We start from the raw sequence: 23480 nt of genomic DNA on the forward strand, positions 1-23480 counted from the left end.
CGTTTAGCACAGTCATGTGCTTTCTTATAACCTATTATATGATGGGGTGTTCAGCTTTCCATGAAGGGAAACATTAAACCTCAGTTTAATTTGCTGCTGATAATGTCAACTGTCAAAGACAGTGCTATTAAGTGAATGCACGACAACATCACTCATTCCACCTTGATTTACTTCACCAGTGGCAGTCTACAGGCAGGTGAAATTATTACCTATATAAGACTCATTATGCCATTTCAGATATTTAGCTGTTTCTAAATCATTCATCCGTCCATGATTTGTCTGCCTGTCCTGTTCAGGGTCACACAGGGCTGGGGCCTGTTAGAGTACACATTACAGCAAGTGAGAGATCACCAGTCTATCATGTCTAAAACACATAATCAGACAGCCATTCACACTTTCATTCACACGACCCATGAACTGCAGAAGAATATGAAAACTTCACTCCAGAATACAGCAAACTAGTAACAACAATGACAATGGCAGTATTCTCTGCTAACATTTTCTTTTGTGTATACCTTAATACACAAAGAATGTTACTAGAAAAACTATTAATGTGTTGTATGATTGCATGAACATGCTACTGCACTTGAACAGAATTCGTATGCTCTCATTGCATTGCACCGCAGTGCATTTGCTCTAAATGTATTCAGTATTCAGTGTGCAAACACAGGACCTTATCTTTCCCAGCAGTGTAGGTGAAAACAGAAGAATGTTAATGCATTCGTATTTGAGATGAGAATACCATCTGTGCCATGGCAATGCATAACCTTTGGGACACCAGTGCGTGGCGTATTGTAAGTCTATACAGCCAGTAAGTTATGATGCACTGCTCAGCTTTAAATCTGAGCATCTGGTTATATGAAAATACAATCAATCCACCATGAATGAAATATTTCTGGAATTGATGAACTGTGACAGCATTCTCTAATGATGAGCATGTCTTGTACTAGTTGATAATAATAACTGTAAATGGCTTACTTCTAAATTATATTGGTAAGCCATTTAAATGTATTCTTCTATTGATGACTGCGTCCCGCAAGAAGGAGATAATTGACTGGAGTGCAAAGCAAAACAAGTTAAAGCAGCCCAAGATTATAAATAAGCAGCTTGAATTGAACCAATGCATTTAAACTAAAAGTCACAGTGCACTGGATAATGCACAAAAGTTGTGTTGTATTCATAGCCTGTTTAAATTATTTCGACCAGAGTATATTTGTTGGACTCAAGGTGCTCACTCCAAAAAACTAAACAGAAATTTAATCAAGAACTAAAGTCCCTTAAGCACATTTGTTTGCCTTTCCTCTGCAACTCAAGAACCACATAGACAAAGGTAAATTAGACCCATAATGGATTGGGTTGAGACATAATTTTTGCATATAATGAGACAGCTACACAGAATCACTGTATTGTTATTTTTAATTTACCATGCTGAGGCTGTGATGTGTGCATCAGTGTTGGAAAGGAGATGGGCAGAGGTGGAAACAAGATTGAAATCACCAGAAAGACGAGACATCTGTCTCCGAAGGGTTTTGTGCTTGTTATTACAGGATGTTAGGAGACCAGCGGAATTCCAATATATGGCAATCTATCAGGTTCGTCAGTCATAAAATGTAATGCTGCCTACGAGCTGCACTCAAATGTCTGCCTGAACATGCCCACACACTCACTCACAGAGATATCTCTGTTTTCATCACCTGAAACATTCTCAGAATGATGCATTTCCATATCAGAAGTGATATGGAACAGCCTTTGATTGAATTTAGATAGAAAAGCCTTCTATAGTGTTAGTGGTATAGAATGTGTTGTACTTATGTTCCCATGTTGTACAGGCCATACAATACAATTCTGAAATGAAAATAAAAAGAAAAAATGCATCATTGCATGTATAGTTTCATTAGATATTCATTTACAGTAAAATGTAAAATATACCCTGTGTCTACTGATTTGCTGTTAGAGCTGCAGTATGCGTCAGTCCAGTGAAATCATACAGAGAAAGCAAGAGCCAGATTGCCAGTTGTTGTTTGTTATCTTCGGCTGCCCAGATCTCAACATCAGCTCACACAGAGCCATGGCACATCTCTCTATGAAGTCTTTCCAGTTACACAAATAGGGCTTTTCTTTCCTTTTTGAAAACAAACACAATTTGAAATTTGAATTTATCCAAAGTTAACATAAGATGAGGTCAACATATGTCAAGTTTATTCATAGAGCACACTTAAAAATCTTGACCAAAGTGCTTTACGAAGAGATTAAATAAAACACAGGAATAAGGAAAAATAGGCTTCAAATTATACACAACAGCATGGATGCTTTGATTGACAGGTAGGTGCTGTCACAGGTGGCTTGTTTGAGCACCCAGGTGTCATTCAGCCCACACGCCTCTCCAGAAATCTGTGATTATCATTATTTATACTGTCTATGGTCCTGGCAAATTTATTGAATGCATTTCCCTCAGGTGTGATATAACATGAGGTATGTGTGTGTGTGTGTGTGGCAGTTCAATCATCTATGTAACAAACCCTCTGGCACAGTCAAGTTACCTATCCGAGTGTAGAGTAATACTGTCAATAAAAATAAAAAGCAAAAACACCATTTCCCTCATCTGTTTTTCCAGGATAAAACTGAAACCAGACGCACTCCACAATTATATTAAATGATTTCCAGGTTGTCCTTAAACTTTAAAAGCAAGTTCTGCACTCTGAATGTTACATCAGCAAAGCTGGTGAGCTGAAGCCCTTCTAAAGTTAAAAGAAAATGTACTACCACATGATGCACATCCTTCTCCTAGCATCAACTGCTGGAGCAATTAACCCACAGTTAATTAAAAAATTTCCCCTTCTGTAATTCAGTTGGATGAGGCTGAGGTGCAGGATGGTACAGTGGATGATTCATGGCCCACTGGTAATCACACAAGAGCAGGAACCAGGATACTTGAATTAATCACACCTTCATTTGCTTCACAGAAATTGCCCACCACGGCTTTATGATTTAACTGTGTTTACCCACTGAATATATATCTCCCAAACCCATCCTTCTTGAGCTATTCAGTATGCTTGTAGAGTCCTAGTTTAAACAGTTCTGAAGCAGTTTTAAACACCTCAGAGTATTCAGGGGCATTGCTTAGTTGAACGTGATTTACAATGGCCAGCTCTTTGAAATCTTTACTCTACAAAGAAGGCTTTTATCTGACATATTTCAAGCAAGGTTAATAAGTGAGGAGAATGTAAATGTCAAACATTTTCCTGTCCATGAATATACTATATCTTTGTATAAACATTTTATATAAATAGACATGCCTGTCAACCATCTACCAGCTAGTTCTGAGCGTTTGTAGGAAAACTTGTATACACTAAAAGTGGCTGAAAATATGCAGGTGCCATGGGCTAAATCAAAATCTTGAATTACTTTTTCACAACACAATTTGCTTGTCGGGGAACACATGCTGATTACATTTGTGTAAACAATCGTCCTTTTCTTTTGGTCCCACAGGTCCTCCAACATTTTTTGGTGTCATTTTATAAATGAAGATTGGCGTGCTTTCAGAAAAAGCTCATTTACTTCAAAACTTGTTCCCTTGCTTGGGGGCCCTGATGCAAAAATGAGTTGTTGGACCCCCATTAACCACCCATTCCTCCTGTTTTTTTGTAAATGGTTTTTCTGTGAAAGAATACTAATTGACCCAAGTTCTGCTGTGTGGTAAAACACATTAATTTAAAAGAAGTCTGGGTGAATACTTGATTCTGATTGGCTGCAGGGTGTCCATTATTTCCGGATATAGGACACCTACTAAGTAGTTCCACTGAAACTGTCTGCTAAATTAATGCGCTGAAATAGATGGCATGAAAAATCTGAATATCTTATTTATAACACCGAGTGTAGTCCTTCATTGCCTCATTCTCGGACGCTACAGGATGGCAACTCTAAGACTCAGCAGCAACTACACTAACCCTCTGAGCAACCATCTCCATTCACTATTTAACTTGTGACTTGATATCCAGAGAACCTGGATTGATTTGAAGACAATGACATGGCTGGCTAGCCAGACAGTTTTGTTGTGTAATACTGTCAAAATATATAGAAATTATAACTACAACCATACGCAATTTTATTGACTTTGACTATTCCTAGCATGATTTCTGTCTAACTGCGTTTGCATCAGTGGACTCTACATGCCGAACAGAGCTGAAATATCTTCTGCTACCAAGTCCTATCTAAGGTAGTGAACAATGTTTCCATTGCATGAACTTTTTGGGATGGTAATCATTGTTCCAGGTATTAGCCAAAGGTATTAGTCAAGTCTTATTTTTTTCTTAGACCCTTTGAGGTGTTCCTTATAAGGAATTAATAGACCCCTCACTGCATGTCAGATGGTCATGCCTCCCTGTCGTCTACAAATAAAATAGACACCTTGTCAGTCAATATTCTTTATTAAACATACAATCAGAAACTGAAATAATGGAGATCTTAAAACTAGATTTTCACACAGTGGCCCTTCAAGATCTGGTAATGTGGCAAAGCCCATCCAGCTTAAGGCACAAATCATGACAGCTGATATGTGCTTTAGTTGTCATTAGTAATCAGTTGATACACAGTAGGTCTGGAGCTTCCTGCTTGGTAATCCAGACTTAATGATATCAAGTCCTGATGTAGCTTCCTCGACCAGAAATAACCTGCACTATGGCTCCTTTAATTGGAAATGTTAAGCTCTCTTCAGCAGTTTTGATACTTTGTGTGCAATATGATCATGCAAGGAGTGAGTCTCATTGTAGCATCCTCTCCCATTAAAACTGAACTGAATTTAAAATCCTTTATTGAGAGCATTCATATTGTAGTATATAAACTGTGTCCAGATGCTGTAGTTTATAGTAACATGCTTACCTGTCACTGTCTGTCACTCACAGAGTTCAAATCCAGATGAAAACTGTCATTTTTCTGAGTTATGACTGTTGTTAGTTTGAGGGGTAAAACTTTGGTTCCTTCACTCTGAACTAACTGGTTTAAACTGGCTGTGAGTCAGCAGTTTTTTTTCACATGGACATGCACAGATGCACATACAGCTCTTCATCTCTCCCAGTGGATCTCTGCCATTGCTGCTATGCACATCATGCCCACGCTGGCTGTGCAGCATAAAACAGCAGCAGCTGCAGTCCTCAGTCAGTGTCACTGGATCATTTCAGCCACAGAAATGCTATGCAATCTAAAGCATTTTGACAGCGCTCACAGCTCAACATACAATCATATACTTACATGTACATTTGATATGAAGTGTGAGCCGTAATATGCAGACAGCTGCATTGGTTATATTGGAAGCGTATCTGTTCCATCGGATGTAGAACTGAAAAAGACATGGATGAAAGGTGAATGGTGTATGTTCTAGTACTACTGCTGTTGTTTTGCTACTTTTAGCACTAATCTTACTACAACTGTGACGTGCAGCACACCATAGCAACAATCTACAATCATCATTTTATTTAGAGCATTTCTAACAATATTTTTTTTTTCTTGGTAGGAACTGAGTAGTCCACAACACACTGAAAAATCTAAGTTAAGGCATAAGAAGAAAATACTCTTCAGCAAAAGAGATGTGGTACATTGATTTACTTTGAGCATACCAGACAGTCATGCCAGCTATTTGATTGTACTGGCAGCAGTTAGTCACATTAGCTTAATGCTCCCAAAAGGTGGAAGACCACATGATATTTACTTATACTCACAATCATTTTTTATGTCACCAACAACTGAAGTGTGATAGAAGCAAAGATTTTACACATACAGTAGACCTGAAGGATTCCAGTTGCCTCCATTTGATTTTCATGTTATGACCTCCACATCTGAGACCCAGTGCAGATACGGAGTTGGACTGTCACACAAGTAACCACCGGTGGGTTGGATGTCTGTTGGCAGCTCAATTATCACGCAGCTAGAGAGATAGTGTTTGAGTCGCTTATCAGCTGTTCACCCATGCAGGTGACTCAGAGTGAACTCTGAAAGTAAGAAAGGAGACTCCAATTATCCATCTGAAAAATAACCCAACCTGGCTCTTCACTAAAACCAGTGTACATGTAATGGATAACAATTATCCCTCGACCATTTCTCACCAGGTCTGAGAGATATGCCGCACTGGATTTATTAATGGTGTCATTTATCTATAGCTTAGTGTGACATGAATGCTTATAAAAGGTATGTGTGTGGTGGTGCTTTTGAGATAAGACTGGCAGAAGTTACTTTAGAATAAAACCTGTCACCTTAGATGACTATGAGGTAATAGTGTATCATATCAGTGCCCTATATATTTGCACTTTGGTGTTATTTTTAGGATTCTTATTGCTTAAATCCTCCCCTCCATATCATAGGATTAAAGAATTCCTAAGGTGTGTGTGTGTGTGTGTAGCTGGATTTCTACCAATACCCTCAAGAAACAGTACTTTCAGTGTCTATCTGGAGTGTCTGCACTATACTTGACATACATATGCATATCTATGCTATTTAAGGTATCAGCATTTACTTAGCTTCTTAGAAACTTCAGATATCTGCACTTGCAAATGCCTACTTCAAGAAATATCTGACAGCTCATATACATTTGGCAAATTCATTAAGTATTAAATTAAGTAAGTATTACAGTACTGTGAGTTATTTATTTAAAATCACATACTGTAACAAAATTCTAAATAACCACTTTGCTTCTGGAAGTACCAGAAAAGATAATATGACTACAAACATACAACATGATAATCTCCTGATGTTCTGGTATGAGTTAGGCTTTTAGACTACCTGCTAAAACATAATGTTTATTTTGGACAATCAGTTACTGACAAGGATTTCCAACAACAAGATGCCATATAGATTCAGATCAGGCAGCCCATTTTTCTTAGCACTGAAGTCTCCTAGCCAAATTTGAACCAATAAATATTGCCCTCTCTGGGACCCTGTACAGATACTCTGTTCAACATATGCATATACAAAGATAACAGCCAAAGCATTCCTTTCAGCTGCATAGAGGTGAACCTCTTGTTCTCTGGGGAAAACTACAACACAGCAGTGCTCAGCTGGGGTCTCATTAGTATCCGCAGAGGGAAATTATCAACATTTGTTCATGCTTTTAAGTGGATGATTAGACTGCAGATCAATGCTACAATGTATATTCTAATTTAAATTACAGTTAATGCATGTTCAGGTACAGTTCTTTAGTCTGGGCAATCCCGGTTGGGTCTAATGGTAGTCATAAATAGGGTTGTTCCTACATCCTCTGCAAAATTCACTGTTGAATTTGCCAAACCATGTCAGTGAGATCTTCGGCCTTGAAATTCATCACATCACTTATAACTTCAGCCATTATATACCAATCAATCAAGTTTATATAGCCCTTTACAATAGCCAGACGGTACCCAAAGTGCTTTACAACAAAGCCGTAAAAACAATATATAACAGGTACAAAGATAAATACAATTAAATTAAAATACAATTAAAATTAAAAGTGCTGTACTGTTAAAAACCTTCCAGAAATACATAAGAAGCAGTGAGTACACCTGAAGGAAAGTCACAAGCCACAATTGCAAAAAAGTTAAAATTTCTGCCAAGTAGGTGGGGCCAAGCCATTAATGGTGTTAAAAACAAACAACATAAGTTAAAAATCAATTCTAAAATGGATTGGGAGCCAGTGGAGTGACTCCAGCACAGGGGTAATATGTACGTGTGGACGTGCCCACTAAAAATCGGGCAGCGGCGTTCTGCACAAGTTGGAGACGAACAATAGAGGACTGACTGAATCCAACATAAAGGGTGTTGCAGTAGTCCAGTCTGGAGCTAATAAAAGCATGGATTGCCCTCTCACGATCCTGCCGACTGAGAAAAGACTTTACTTTTGCCAATAGACGGAGCTGCAAAAAGCTTGTGCTGACAACAGAGCTAATCTGTTTGTTGAATTTTTGCCTATTGTCAAATGTTACCCCAAGGTTTTTGACATGTGTTTTAAACAGAGGGGCCAGAGTGCCGGAGTTTGTGGTGAAAACAATTGACATAAATGGTGAACCAAACAAAATGCATTCGGATGCAGTTCTGTGCCAGCCACTGTTTTATATCGGTGATACAATCCAACAGCTAAAAAAAAAAAAAAGCATAGATCTGAATGTATGTAGTACTTATACACTCATCTTCACATAATCACATAGTTTGACAAACAGTGGCTCCAGCAGAAATCAGAATTACAAATTGTATCTAAATCTCCATGGTGACTTGTGCAGTTGCTATGGTGATACTAAGGTTGACGTTATTGCTAATTGAATGTGCCCAATTGAGAAGCTGGAGAACTATTAATACTTGAATTATTCTGCAAAATGCTTCTTACAAATACCAAAGAAAACGTGTTTTTATTTAGTTGAAATGTCATATTAGTTTTAAAGGTTTCATTTTTTACACAACTTCATGCTGGATGGCAGCTAGCTCTGAAACCACTAATTTTGGTGCTTTGGTAAATGTTTATGTGGCTCTCTAGATGGCAATTTCAGTCTGTTTGTCCATCCATCGCTGTGGTCCACTTTGGACATCCATGTTCCCCACAAGATGAATAGTAATGACTTGATCTTCTGACACTAAATACCTGCGAATGACATCCCCATCAGTCTGCAGTGCTAATTAACAAATATTAGAATGGTAGCATGCTAAACTAAGACTGTGTACATAGTAAACGATGCATACATCGATATGTTGGCATAGTCATTATGACTAGAATGCTAATGTATGCGCCTATAACAGTACAGGCTCACAGAGCTGCTTACAGGGCTGAAGACGTGAGGCAATTTCTAAATACAGATCTAACCATCATGATAGCAGTTCAGTTCTTCATAGTGCTGACTACTTTTAGATAGCCAGTTAGGTCTGGTATCAGATCACCATTTAGTACGGGAAAACCTCAACACCATGTCTGACATGTTCTCTTTGGTAGAGGCAACAGACCTCTCTGATTCAGACAGGATTAACATTTGGTGCTGTAAAAATTAAATTACCGGACCGTCCCAGGAGGAGGTAATCCATTCTAAAATGGTTTTCACACACTTTTTTTTCGCCCCCTCTCTTCTTTCTTCCATTTATCATGTAATGACATATACCCAGGCAGGAGGTGTGGCTCAGTGATCAAGGCTCCAACCATAAAGTTACACTGGATGCACACAGTGTCTGCTCAGCACATTTGCATTAACTCTTGGCACCCTTTGTGTGCTGCGCTATGCCGTCGCCTTTAATGACTGCTTACAAACATGAGCACATAAATGCAGGGGTGCAAATTGCAAGCTACTATCATCCAATTGCTTTAACTACTATTCTAATCATTCCAAGTGTAATGAATAGTGTCTGGCCATCCTATCTTTTTTGTTCTATTAACAGATGCTCACCAAAACCACCCCTTTTGTTTTGGGCTGACACACATCTCTTTAAAATGTAACATCAATGAACATAGGTCAGATATTAAATGCTGAATAATGTATGCAGATTTTCTTGCAAACATAAATTTAGAGGCAATCTGGATGGGTGTGACTTGGTGGTACATTTTGAACAAAACATTTGTTATGGATTATGGCAACTTCATAACTCTTTTTCTTGTCCTTTATCTGTTAACATGTTCATCAGATGAGTGGAATGGACTTCTGCTACTCTGTAGTCTCATAGTCTAGTAGTAAGTTGTGCAAAGAATACATACTGGGGCTATAGTGCAAACAATGGTGCCTCATAGTGGTATCTAAAATCCCAACATGGTAGTATTTCTTTATATAACATTAATATTAATTATATAATGTGCAGTAGTTAAAATTTTAATTTAGAAAAACATTGTTAGTTAATGTTAATTAATAGTTTGACACTCAAAAATTCCGAAAATTCGCCTTCTTCTTCTGTGTGGGTGTCATTTCATTGGCAATGGCCTGTGAGCATCAGCAAACAAGCCCATAAATTTCGATTCAAATGTTACTAAATCCTGATTGGTACAAAGAAATACATGTCATCAACTTTTTCACCCAAGTCCTGCTCTGTACGAGGATAGATAAAAAAAACAAAATCATTTAATAAATAAATAAGAAACGCTGGCAGAAAGCACAGTGTCTTGTGTAGAATCAATAGAAGAGAAACTTAGTGAGAAAATACGTTTTCAGGAACTTTTTATAATTCAGTGCATTGGTCAAACTTCCACTACAGTAAGAAGGATATAAGTTGTGTGTATCCCTATGCAGCACAAACACTTTTTTTTTTGTTGTTTTTTGTTTTTTGGTCTCCATAGAAATTACACAGCCCACACAAGCCATACTGTACACTCCTCTCCAGTCTAGAGTTTTGCTACATGACCCAAACCAAGCAGGTCAGGACAAAGTATCTGGTTTCGTTTTGGATTCAGGTAATTTAAATGTAACTTTTTGAAGAAATTGCTCGAAGCAATGTTTTGGGGTTCTTCTGTGGGATGTATTGCAAATAACACAGACAGTGCATAGTGACAAGACAAGAATGTAGCCTATAGTGTGCATCAGCCAAGCAAATGGTGGTTTTAGGGGGAATACAGCATGAAGAACTGGGAGCTATCTGAAATCCCAAATGATCACAAGAAGCGTGGGAACATTGTATGACTTTGTGTGACCTGTGGTCATGGCTGGACTTTTGTTTTGGACATTAGTAGTTTGAACACTCAAATTTGTCCGGCAGAGGACAGGAGATGAGATTACCAGCCACTTTTATCTGGCCAGTGCTGGGAAATTATTAATTTGAGCTAGATATTGACTAACAGGTGGTGCAGATGGTTTATTGTTATGAGAATACTATAGTGTCATGAGTTGCTAATTGCCTGCAATTCATGCATTGCCTTGAAACACAACTGAAAATTATGTCTATTCTCACACAGATGGTTATGACTTCTTTTTTTTTAGACATTTAGAAAAATTCAATTATACCGATCTCAGCTGTATTTCTAGGCTGTTGTTATTTAGAACATACACTATAAATCACACTAATACTAAAACATATAGTAATACTGTAAAACTATTTCTGGTAGTACAATGTTTGCCTCTTCTATAAAGCAGATTATGAAATATTTAAGTCTAATATACAGTAGGAACAGCACAGAAACAGTGGAACTAGTATTTACTGAGGAAAAGGGTAGATAAAAGGGATCCAAACATCACTGAAGTCAGTCTGAGGATTTGATTTGTGTGGTTCAGATGTTCTTTGTGACAGACGGGCAGCCGAACAAACAGCTCACAATTCAACACGTGCAGAACAAATGCAGCCTACAAGCTCTTGATAAAAAGGTTCAGATTTAGATCCTGAGTTGAACGAAACAAAGGCTTCTTAGATGAATGAAAATCTAATTGTTTCTCATGCTACTGTTGCAGATATTTTCAAAAATGTATTGCAGACAGAGCTAAATAATTTAGGTCAGTTGGTGGCTGTAATCGGATAAGAAGAAATCACCATTATGTTTTAAAGCAGGTCAATCCTAATCTGGGAAACAGCATGTATCCTTCATCATTCTATTCATCCTCTAATCCTCGGGATGACAGCCACAGACATTACCGGGACAAGTGTGCCAGACGACAGCCCTGCATTGTCAACTGCAACACCCACAGCGATTCTCAAGTATCCATGTCCAATATGAATTAGAATGGAATTTATTGCAGGGATTTACAAAAGATGCTTGGTCAGTTCATGACAGCATAGTATGTTAAGTGCACCAGCAGGGAATGACAAGAGAGAAAGCAGGATTACATCTCCTAAGTGAATGTACAATAGATTAGTAATGTGCATATATTTTCATTATATTTTCATTTAGTAATTTTCTATACAACAGGTGAGATAAAAAAAAATGTAATCAAGCCGCGACAATGAGACAGCTCTGAACTGATACAGGTCTTAAAGGATCAGTGTGTAGGATTTATTGGTATCTAGTTGCGAATTGCAACCCTCTCGTTTCACTAAGTCCTTCCTAGCGTGAGAAACTACAATGGCTGTGAAACACTGTAGCAATGTTTAATTTGTCCATTCTGGGTTACTGTAGAGATAGCCGTTCAACACGGCAAACTTTGTAGAAGAAAAAAAGAAAAATATAAAATATCATTCTCAGAGAAATCTTAACATTCTGTGCAGATTAAATACAGAAGTTTATCATTCATCACCAAGCAAAATATGACATGATGTTGAGCTTTGTCTTTTTTAACAGGGAGAGAAGTGCTCCACAGTAATCTAAATACTCCATGATCCTCATCCACCAATGAAATGGAGAAGAAGCCAGTCAGAAGTACCATGGTGCAACTGTTACACACAATTTGATTAACAATCTCAACTTTAATTCATTTAAGATGGAGATTATAAAATCAATTTACATCTGCCCACTTTTAAACTCCGTGGTTGTATGTTTCTTTCCAAAATGCATCTTGGGAGAAACTTCTCTCCTTACATATTAGTGTACACATACCCTTGTCAAATAACCATATATCCTAATGCAGGTGTTTTTTCTTTTCTACTCAAGAATTAAGAATTAATTAGAGATTTATGCTGATCCAAGCTCTAACCCCCAAATTCCACCAGGCTATTCTCGTCAATGTTTCAAACCCCACTGGGTCCACCGTGGTCCGGTTCAGAGGCATCCTAGAAGTGGGTCTCCGCGTGAAAAATGCAGCTGTTCCATTTTTTGACGGACGCTGCGAGCAGCCCGCATCAATGTACACAGAGCACCTCGAGCTGGCGGAAACCAGACAGAAACAGCATGAAGAATCCAGTAGATTTTCTAAATAAAATACCCTGTGCAAACTGCCGGTTGTAAAAACAGACAAAAACAAATTAACTATGTAGCATATTTACACATGTAGAAGCATATTTAGAAGGTCATAAACCAAGGAAAATTAACAAAAATGACCAAGTAAACAAAGTCTGGCAGGCTAAACGCTACACTTCTAAAACACTCCCGGTGGGATTTGAAGTCGTGTGCAGGATGGACCAAAACAGCGTTGCAGCAGCAAAGTGACAGAGATGTGCCCGGTGGGGTTTCGGGGTAGGAGTATTCCAACTTTAAGTGATGTAATATGGTCTTTGGAAAAATGAACTTTTACTTCAAGGAACAGAGGGGCCCAAAAATAGCTCCTCCTACTTTGCAGACTGTTTGTCAGATGCTATACCATTCCTATTTCCATAGAAAATCAATGATATTTTGCATTTGTGATAATAAATGGAGCAGGAAGATTTCAATTTGGCATCTGGTTTCTGTATTTCTATAAAAACCAATATCAAGTTCTCATTTTTTGCTGGTTATTCTAAAGCAGAAAACAAATGACTAAAACAAGTACCCACTCAAATGTTGTTTGGTGGCTTTAGTTTGCTTGTTAATCAGATTAGCTCCTTCAAAGTGAAAACACTGAATAACACTCACTAATTTTCTGCTTTTGAATACAGAAGGCAAGGATCTTTTATATTTTATTCTCTTTGTTTAAGACAAAATTAAATATTTGAATGACAGTCACTATCAAATGAGATTCTAATGTTCAAATCTGCATGACATTAAAGAGTGCTGTGGTGTTTTAATTCTAAAAGCCTGGATTGAAGTTATTCTCCTGGTCATAAAAATAACAAAGAGGAATTCTGACATCTTATCTGAACCATTCAGCTACTGTAGTTAATCGATTCTGTATCTTACTGGCTGAAAATCTCTAACCTCAGCTAAACATATTATAGTTACAAGGTTAAAAAATGGAGATTACACAAAATCTCATAATAACAGAGTAGAGCAGGTTTCAGTTGTTCCACGGCGGAAACTCATTAACCACCTCCCAGATGTGAAGGGAAGAGTTCCAAATTGCTCCAGATTTTTACAAAGGGCACAGTCAATTACAGACTTAATACGAAACTTGTCCATCCAGGATGTTTCCAACACAGGTGGTCGCCAACACAGGTGTTTAGAAGCATGAACAGATGGTTTGGGCCTCTGAAGAAACTATGTCTCAGTGTGTAGGTGCATGTCTGTATGTGTGTGTGCAGAGTGGCTGCCAAGCATTTGGACCCCATGAATAGGTATCACATTGGACCACATGCCAACCCTGCGCAATTGCTGTAACCAAACTCAAACTTTATTTATTTATATAGCACCATTTCATGCAAACATGCAGCCAAAAGTTCTTCACAGAGCAAATAAAAACAGAAATAGACAACAATGAATAGAACCCAGCAGAATAGATCATACATAAATAAAATTAGACCACACAATTATAAAATACAATAAGACAAGAAACATAAGAAAAAGTTTGAAGCAAGACTGATACCCTCTATAAGAAATGTGCTCGAGGCCATCTTTTATGGTCTGAAAGTAATTTAATATGTGAATGAATGAATGAAAAATCCTTTTACCATTATGAATAGCTTAAATATAACTAAATCAATATGAACTGACATAAATAAAATCAGATTCAGGCACTTTAATACTCAATGCTTCAAACTGTCCATCATCCAGTACAGACTATAGGCTTTCTTTGTTTCATACAATAATCATTACGTGGAAAATAATGTATAAAACATAATTATAGTGTAGTGATTGTATAGGATCACCTTTTCTTTTTTTTATAATGATAAAACACAAATTTCCACAGATTACCTGCAATTATGTCTACTGACCTGTCATTCAGCACACCTACTGATTTAGTATGAAGCACTTTTCCTGCATTGATGAAATGTCAGCTAAATGAGGAGCAAAATGTAAATACTGAGAATTATCTGTGAAGATATTAAGTAACTAATTTTGGAGGAACAAAAGAAGCTTATTTCAGTATGGAAAAAAAATAAGAGGTTAATTTCCAGTTTTGAAAACCAGATGGTATTTTTAACATCTATTAACCTATAATCATTAATAGAATATTGGTAACGTTAATTAGTCAGCATCATTTTCTGATATTGCACAAAAGCATCTTGGTTATTACAAATATTATAGGCTAGAGGCTGACCCTTCACATAAAGTGTTCATAAATATTATTACTAATGATAACAGATTAGTAATTTAACATTAAAATTAAATTACCTCATGCTTAAATAGGTGTTCAGGACTCCAACCAACCCCCAGTGTGTGTGTGCATGAGCACATGTTTTTCGTTTTTTCCCAAGAAAGATTTCTGCCTTGCTGCAGAACTGAGTCATGATGAAGATAATGTGGGTGGAAACCTATAGAAGGCTGCACATTTCTAATCAATATATTCAAGGCTACAGTAAGTGGGTAATCTGTCATTAATTACACATTTTTGTCTGGCTCACAGAAAGTATGCTGTTGGTATAAGTCTGCCATTGAATGAATATTTCACTCTCCTTACCTTCCTCTATCTTTGTGTTGCTGTTTTCAAAATCCCTATCGCATCATCTAACAACAACAACCTCTGGGCAACACAATAAAAATAGCAAATTATCCTGCCTGGTCGTTAATGGTAGTCATGTAAACCTAGCTGCTGTTACCTTTGAATTTGTCATTTTAATGCCACGACTCACCTCTCAAGGTGCAAATGTCCCACCAAAACAACTTCTGCCCCCGACACCGACTATTTTGAAACAGCACCATCGCTGTGTCCCAGGCTTAGCACAGCCCAAAACAATTGTGGTTGATTTCAAGAAATACGAACAAGAAAAAGCGTTTGGAGCGCTGTCTGCTATTTAAGACTATTCACATGTAAATATATTCAGTAACACTAAGATTGTAACAAAATAGAACAGTCTCAAAGAAAAAGCTGTAAATTCTTGTTAAGAACTTTTTTTAGTATCCTGTGTGGTCACAAAAGCACAAAATGATATTCAAAACATATCTCTGTTTTTCGCCAAGAATAAAAAACTGGATTTTAGGCTGTGATTTTTTTAGCACATTATGAGCCACATTATTCATTTTATATATCTGCTGGGATGGCTGCAGGTGGTGTATTGACTTTACGTTTATGTTGCCTCCAGCTGGTCTGTTTTCTAAAACACATTTCTCTTCATAAATTTGGCATCATGGATTGTATGAATGAAAGAGGAAATGTGTGTGTGTTGGAGCCCCGGTCAATACGCTGTACTTCCTCCAAGGTTTCAAATGGAGCATAAAAGGATAATCCCTTTCTTTTGGAAATCCTTCATCAGGGGTCCTTCCATATTTCCAAACTGATGTAATTCCCTTTTCTCCTATACCAAACTGAGCACAGCCAGGACAGCCTGACATAAGAGACCATGAAAGCTTGAATATAGATCACTTCGAATGGCTCATAAATAGCTTGCATCCCATTTAGAGTCAGTATCCCTGTGAGATACTGCAACAAATCTGAGAGAACAGGAGAGCTCATACATGGACGGTTGAAAAACTGTAATTGCAGTAAGATAAAATAATTATTAGTATACTTTTTGAAATGTAGCTCAGATTATTAGAAAATCACAAGCATTGAACTGATGTATTTAAAAAAAACTGTCCCTCAACAAATTAGTAACACCAACATTATTTGCTAGAGGTTGCAAATTTGTTCAGTCCCCACAGTATTTCTGTACAAGAAAAATTATTGCATATTTCCCTACCTCAACATATGGTAATCTCATTAAGAACAACTGTTAGGAACCAAGGTGAAATAAAATTGAAACCTTCCTTGCAAAAGTGCTAAAGCCTAAAAATGTAAGTCTCAAAAGGCCTTGACGAGCCATTTGTTGTTACATGAATGTTCACCAATTGTCCACATTTACACGAGGGGTAACATAAAGTGGCGGGTACAGTTTTTTAAGCACCCGAAGTGGTGCTTCTAAAATATTTTCACCTTTACCACTTTCTGCAGGCTTCCTGCAGCATTTAAAGGCCATGAACACCCACACAGTTTCTCTGCAACAACTGCAAAACTTGATCAACAACATGACAGATTCATCACAGAAACCTTTCATATTTAACTGAACACATTTTTCTTCTTGACACAATTTTTCCCCCTTTGTGAGATCCTGAATACATTCAGCTTACATTACAGTTTTCATAGGGATAGATCCAGCAGTCATATCTGGGCAGCCATTTTATTGAGATTTACTTGCAAAGAGATCAATGCCTTACAAGAGGAATCAAGTCCAACATGTAAAATAAGTTCTGATTAAGTGGAGATTAAACCACAAACACTGTCACGATGATCACAGATAGTGTATATTACATTTTAATAGGCTACCCTGTCCTGCAAATAAGCATAATTAAAAGAACAATTACTACAGATAAGTACAAGATGAATAGATTGATTTGGTGAAAACATTTAATTTCTTTTTACTTTCCAGGTGTATTCAGTTCCTCTTGAATGAGCCTAATGTCACCAATGCATTGAAAACCCCAACAGTAACAGGTGTAGCATACTAACATGATAATGAAGGAGGTGCAGATAAAGTACAATCCGTTCTGCAAGTTCTTGAGAAGAGGTCTCATCAGGCAACATAAGTGAGAACAACTGTTTGGGTGGACAATGGTCTGTTTCTGTGGGTGGACAATGGTCGGACGTGTTGGGCACAACATCGGAAAGAAGTACTGTACTGAAAAACTGTTAGTTAACAAAGAATGTGACCAAACAACAAGGTTTCTAAGAAAAATAAAAGTATTGCAAACTGATGAATTAAGTAACTTTAAAAGTAAATACAGAGCTATATATTTTCTCAACAGCTAATATGTCTTCTTGCTATGTTCTTCTTTTTTTTTTATCCTTACATGATTTTTTATAGGGCAGAAGCTTTTAGTCTAAGATGGTAATGATTGCTAAGTATGTGAAATCGTTTGTTATACGGTGTATATCTGAAAGCAGCAGGCCAAATGAAGCTAATGGAAAGATAAGTGGCAGCATCTTTCAAATGTACCTTGAATTCCCCCACAGGCTTTATATACCTTTTTTTTATTCTTTTTTTTTTGACGGGGATGGAAATTGATTGCAAAAAGATTCTAAATGCCATCTGTAATCATGTGTCGATTCTCTCAGCTCTTACTTCAAAATCTTGTCATCTGTTTGAGTCAGGCACATCACTTCTTAATGGAACATTTGTATGTTTCAGCAAGAAAAGAAATGCTCGTGATGGAGAAAGAAATCATGAAATAATTTGATTGTTTGGAAACTCATTTCATGAAATTTAGTGAATTTGTAACTTTGGAAATGTTCAAGTCTAAGACAGGAAGACATCTCTTTCTTTCTTTCTTTCTTTCGCTCGCTCTCTCTTTTCATCTATCTCTATCAATAAACATACAAATTGCCACTTATATGAAAAGACTTTTTCTTCACTAGATCTATGTAACAAACCAGAAACCTCAATGTTTTTGTATAAAGACAGCATTCAGCACAACCCTGATATCTAGATCAGTTTATTTGTGCAGGAGTAACATCAATTACTTACTTACAACAGCTCATAGCTAGACAGATAGCATTAAAGCCACATTTAAAACAATTATGTTCTTTTTGAATACACCGTTCAGGTCAGAATGTTAAGTCCCAGTACATGTCCCCATCAAGGTTCAAATACAAGACAAGTAGGCGCATTTCTATCAGTTCTACTTGAGCTGTATTACCTCCAGCTGTAATACTCTGAATTACCTGCTCTTCACCACTGATAATCATGGAAGATGCTGCTGCTATACTCATTTTTCTTTTGTCCTACTTTTTTCAGGGTCACATGGTGACATTTCATTTAACTAACAGCAGTTTGATGTGAAGTAAGTGAAGTAGATCACAACACAATTCACCCTTTCCAGTATCTAATATAGCATAGTACAGCATAACGTACAGTGTCTCCACTGTCAAATAAATGATGCTGAGGGGCAATAGCATAATAATTTAAATACATATGGTTCTAAATTTAGCCTCAAGGATTACTGTCTATCAAACCTCTAAATGTTCAGCTCCTGTTAAAATTCCTACAATGATGTCTTCAGACGGTTTCTTTGATTAGCCGCTCTCAAGGATAATCCCTCCATCTCACCCCTATCTTGAGAAGCTTATATCATGACCCATTTGAACTTGTCTTAATCTCACTACCTCTGCTTCGCTCTTTCTTGACACCACATCTGTTTTTTCGTCTTGTACTACGAGATGCAATCCATGCAAAGCATCTATCTCGCTATTTTCCTGCCATCTGTTGTGTCTGCCTCAAAGTCTCCTTCCAGTCAGTGGAGCGTGGTACACCTCCAAAGGAAAACACAGACCCACAGAGAATCATCACACAGCTGTGCTGTTTCCCTCAGACCTATTACATTTTAGCATCTTTCAGCTCATTGTTTTGATTTTATCTAAAGACAAAGACATCATCTATGGTTCAGTATGCAGTGCTGCTCCATAATAGTAGAAGCTACCAAAGAAGCTTACACCGACCATCGATTCAGTAAAGAGTGAATCCACAATAAATTTGAACTACAGCTTGCAGTAGACTTCATCACACAAACCTTTGCCTGATAAAACAGTCAACAGCAAGAACTTTCAATACACAATATAATTACACAGAAATTTTAATTAAAAAAATAAAATAGAATACAGCAGCTGCTAGACTAGACTAAACGTGACTTGATGTGAGAGGAACAGATGACAAAAAGCACAACACGCTCCAAAAACTTCATCAGTGTTAATTCCACAAAAAGCAAAACTTCACAAACAGCATCCACAAAGATATTATCTCTAAATTTTCCTCGAATTGCTAAAAAGTGGCGACTCTCTTTAAAACTTTTCCCAAAGGTATTTGACCAACCATCCAAAAACTCTGCAGGGGCCACAGGGGTATACTAAGTATATTGGTTTACTATAGTAGAAAACAAACTACAGTGAAACAGTGGAGACAAAAGTAATGTAACACCTGGTGAGCTGCCATCACCGTGTGCATTAGGGACCAGAAAAAAAAAGGTAAGAAATGATTACACACAGGAGGAAAAATAATTGACACACAAGGTAGATATTATATTTGCAAAATTCTAATACTTGTATATGATAATATAAAATGATTAGACATTAGACATAGACATTATAAACCATTGGTTTATGAGAAGCAGGTTGACATTTTCTGATAAAGATATTCCAGCTATATGTCAGCTATAGACTATTACTGCCCACTTGGTGGTTTTGGTGGTCTTTGTGCGCAGACAGATTGTGTGGGTGTTTTCTATGAGATGAGACGGAATTCATCTTGAAGGCCACAGATGACACATTATTATTATTATTTCTTCAGTTGTCATATCTCATCAAGTGGATTAATTTTAGTTATATATTGTGGCTGGCAAAGGTAAGTCAATCTTGCAAGAACTTACCATTCATGATGTTTCAAAAGTCTTAGGCCCAAACATAAGCTACCTGATTGTGCTCTGTGTTGGAATTTTATGAGCCAGTTTGTAATTATCAGCTCACAATAAAATGACCAGGTGTCCTTATTAACATGCATATAGGTAGTCTCGCCATGATTCATTAATTTTAAACAGGGGAGAGGATCTCCCTCTGCCACCTTTTTAAACACTGAATTATGCACATACAGTACACTGCCAATATCTCTAGTAGACAAAAACAAAGACAAAGTTTGCATACAAGACAGAGTAACTATCACACTGACACAGCTCAGTTAACGAACAAAAAGGGGACAATGTTTCTGCTTCCCCTTCACTAATGTGTCCATTAATGACTGCACATTAGATCAAGCTTCTAATGCAACAGAGCATGCCGTTGGGATGGAAACATTTATGACATCCAACCATAATGGTTATGCTGCTCTCTTTACTTATTTTAATAACAGACCTTAAGCAATTACTGCCTCAGCCACTCTCCCTCTCATATCTATTTTACTCCTATCTCATAACATCACTGATGGGTTTTAGTTATGTTTATTCAGTATTGAATTGTGCCCATGGTTCTTGTTTTTGTCAGACAAAAAGACAATAAAAAAGACTTTTGAAAGAATGCCATTTAGATTTTTACAGGCATTGTTTTCCTCTGGCCTGCAGCCGTGTAATTAATGTTTAAAAGCATGATCAAACCTACACTCTAATCTTCAATGTGAACTTGTGAACTCAAGAAAAGTATTTTCTATTGTAGCGATGACCATTCTAAATGAGAAAAATGACCCTAATGCCAGAACGTTCACACCTTAGGCTTTCCAATCACCTGTTCCACATTTTCTAATTAATTTTCAGTGGTGCACTTTGTCTTTGTGATAAGCTAATTTAGAGCTCCGGGCAAAATTGTCTCTTATTTTTGCAATAATGAGCTGTGGTGTTTGTAAACTAAAATGTATCGAATGGATAGAAAACAAAGAAGGTTCGGTATTTCAGTTTCATGATTACATAGAGCCACACACAGCTATCCAGCTATTGTAAATAAATATTATACAGACAGTTATGTTCCTGAACAATATATCCTGTTGACTCTTTTGATCCCCTAACTTTTCTTTCTCCAGCAAGTTTCTCTTTGGTTTGTATAAATAAGGGCATTTCTGTCAGCCTCACTTGAACTACGCCAAACTACTGTAAGTAAACCTGGTTAAAGTTACCTCAACATCCAGATTGTCACTGTGCACATATTTGCATGTTGATATGTATTTAATTCAAAGCATTTCAGTGTTTCCCAGAGATGAGAGTCTTGTGTAGCTTTATTGACATATATTAAAAGTCAATTAAGATGCAGGTGGATCTTTTGGCAGAAAATTGCAGAAGTACAATATGATATATAAATGTATTTTCAATAATACGGCTCCACCGTGTTTCTACAGTAGCCCAAAAGAGACAAACTAAACACTGTCTCAGGATAGGGCTTTTTGTGAAGCAAGTTCTGCAGTCATTGTAATTTATCCTGCATACTTGGAAGGGGAGGGTGAGGCATTGTGAGGCTCTACTTACTTTAATTTTGCCAATTTTGTACTTTCATGTATAGGGCCAAAAGACAGAGGAAAAGATCTTCCAAAGTACTACTCATTAATGATCCGTCCACTAAATTAAGGTATAAAGTGAGATTAGTCAATGTTATGGGAGGGATGTTTCAATTAACCTTTAATAATGTAGGAATAATGATTAATGAAGAACAAGTAGCTCTCATATGTATTACACTTAACACTCAATTTTCAACTTGATAAAGTCTATTATGCTGCTGTAGAATGTAATAATATTAAATCTCATCTTAGCAGATCTGGTGAATGGTGTCTTCTTGATAAAGATCTCTGAATAACTTTCACTGCATGTTCTAGCTTCATTTTTTAAGGAAATAATTAAGGCTAAATCATGTTATTAGATTTTTGTCTTGCTGGACAAAAGTAAAGTCATTTTAAATTTTAAAATGCAGGACGTACCATCACTGTTTTAGCTGTAAGATCTTGATGAAGGTCACTCGACAAACACATAGTAGCCGTGAGGTAATGTCTGGCCAGCAAGTGGCTCCCATCAGACAGCTTGTGTCAAGACCTCTAATGGACTGAAAATGACAATTCTTATCTTCAGGCTGGCAGATGTGGATAAAATACACTGATAAGAAAGGAGCTAGCTGATGATACAGTGCTGATGAGACAGGGTGCGAAAAGATCTTTAACACACAGCTGTTTCTGGAATGAGTGCCTCATTAAATGTATCAATGGCATTTATAATATAACAGTAAAGATGGTGTTAGTATAATTATAAACAATTACTGGATTATACTGATTAAAATAGAACTACAACATAAGATGTTTATCATGTTTGAGCAGTAATGTACATATTACATTTCAAATCTTCATGTACTTGATAATGGATTATTGTTATTATGTGATTATTGTAGACAGACAATTCCCTAAAAAAATGTAAGCTGTGGCTTATTTGAGAGTCACTTACAAGAATAGGTAACATCTGGCTGATATACCAGAGGCTTATTCAAAGTAAGGCTCATCCAACCACTGTTTTAAAAGCTGCATGTTTCCCCAGAGAATATTAGACATCTAAGAGACTGATCAACATTTCCAAGACAGTTTTTGACTGTGAAACTGTAAAACTTGTTAGTCTTGTACACTTTCACTCATGGCTCATATGTGTGATGTTGCAAATACACTGTACAGAAAAAAATAACCTGCAACCCACTTCACATGTCTGATGCAAGAAAAACGTATCAATTATCTTTTTCTTTTTCTTTTTTTTGTCAGTCCATAAATCATTATATTGGTGCTACATCACACCTTCTCTGACTGATTGTAGGGTTACTTGGAAAGCCTTTGCTAAAGATTTTAACATTTTTTAAAAAACAGTTAAAGCTAGTTTTCTGTTTTGGTTGTTTTTCTTCTCTTCTTCAAATAATGGTAATAAAGTCTGCAGAGCACATGCTGCCAGGATGCCCGGTTCCTACCTCCTGACTGTGGTAAAGACTTTGGGTGGCACAGACCTTTGTGGGACATGCACCGCTTTTAATTTAGTCCCTCCAGATTAAAGAGTCACACGTGTCAACAGGAAACAGAGATGTGAAATGTAAAGAGCAGGTTGAGATTAATGATACATTACTTGTTAAACTTTCCATTCAGGCATGTCTCTCTCCCTC

General features: G+C 37.1%; 1 long non-coding RNA gene across 1 annotated transcript; it reads left to right on the top strand.

The window, feature by feature from the left end:
- Window positions 1–10281: 10281 nt before the first annotated feature.
- LOC113746553 (uncharacterized) lies at window positions 10282–12354 on the top strand. The gene is made up of 3 exons (XR_003462953.1): window positions 10282–10378; window positions 11461–11610; window positions 12191–12354. It is a non-coding gene; the product is annotated as an uncharacterized LOC113746553 (long non-coding RNA).
- The last annotated feature ends 11126 nt before the right edge of the window (window positions 12355–23480 follow it).

This window comes from Larimichthys crocea, chromosome X, assembly GCF_000972845.2.
Source record: "Larimichthys crocea isolate SSNF chromosome X, L_crocea_2.0, whole genome shotgun sequence".
NCBI classification, from domain to species: domain Eukaryota; kingdom Metazoa; phylum Chordata; class Actinopteri; family Sciaenidae; genus Larimichthys; species Larimichthys crocea.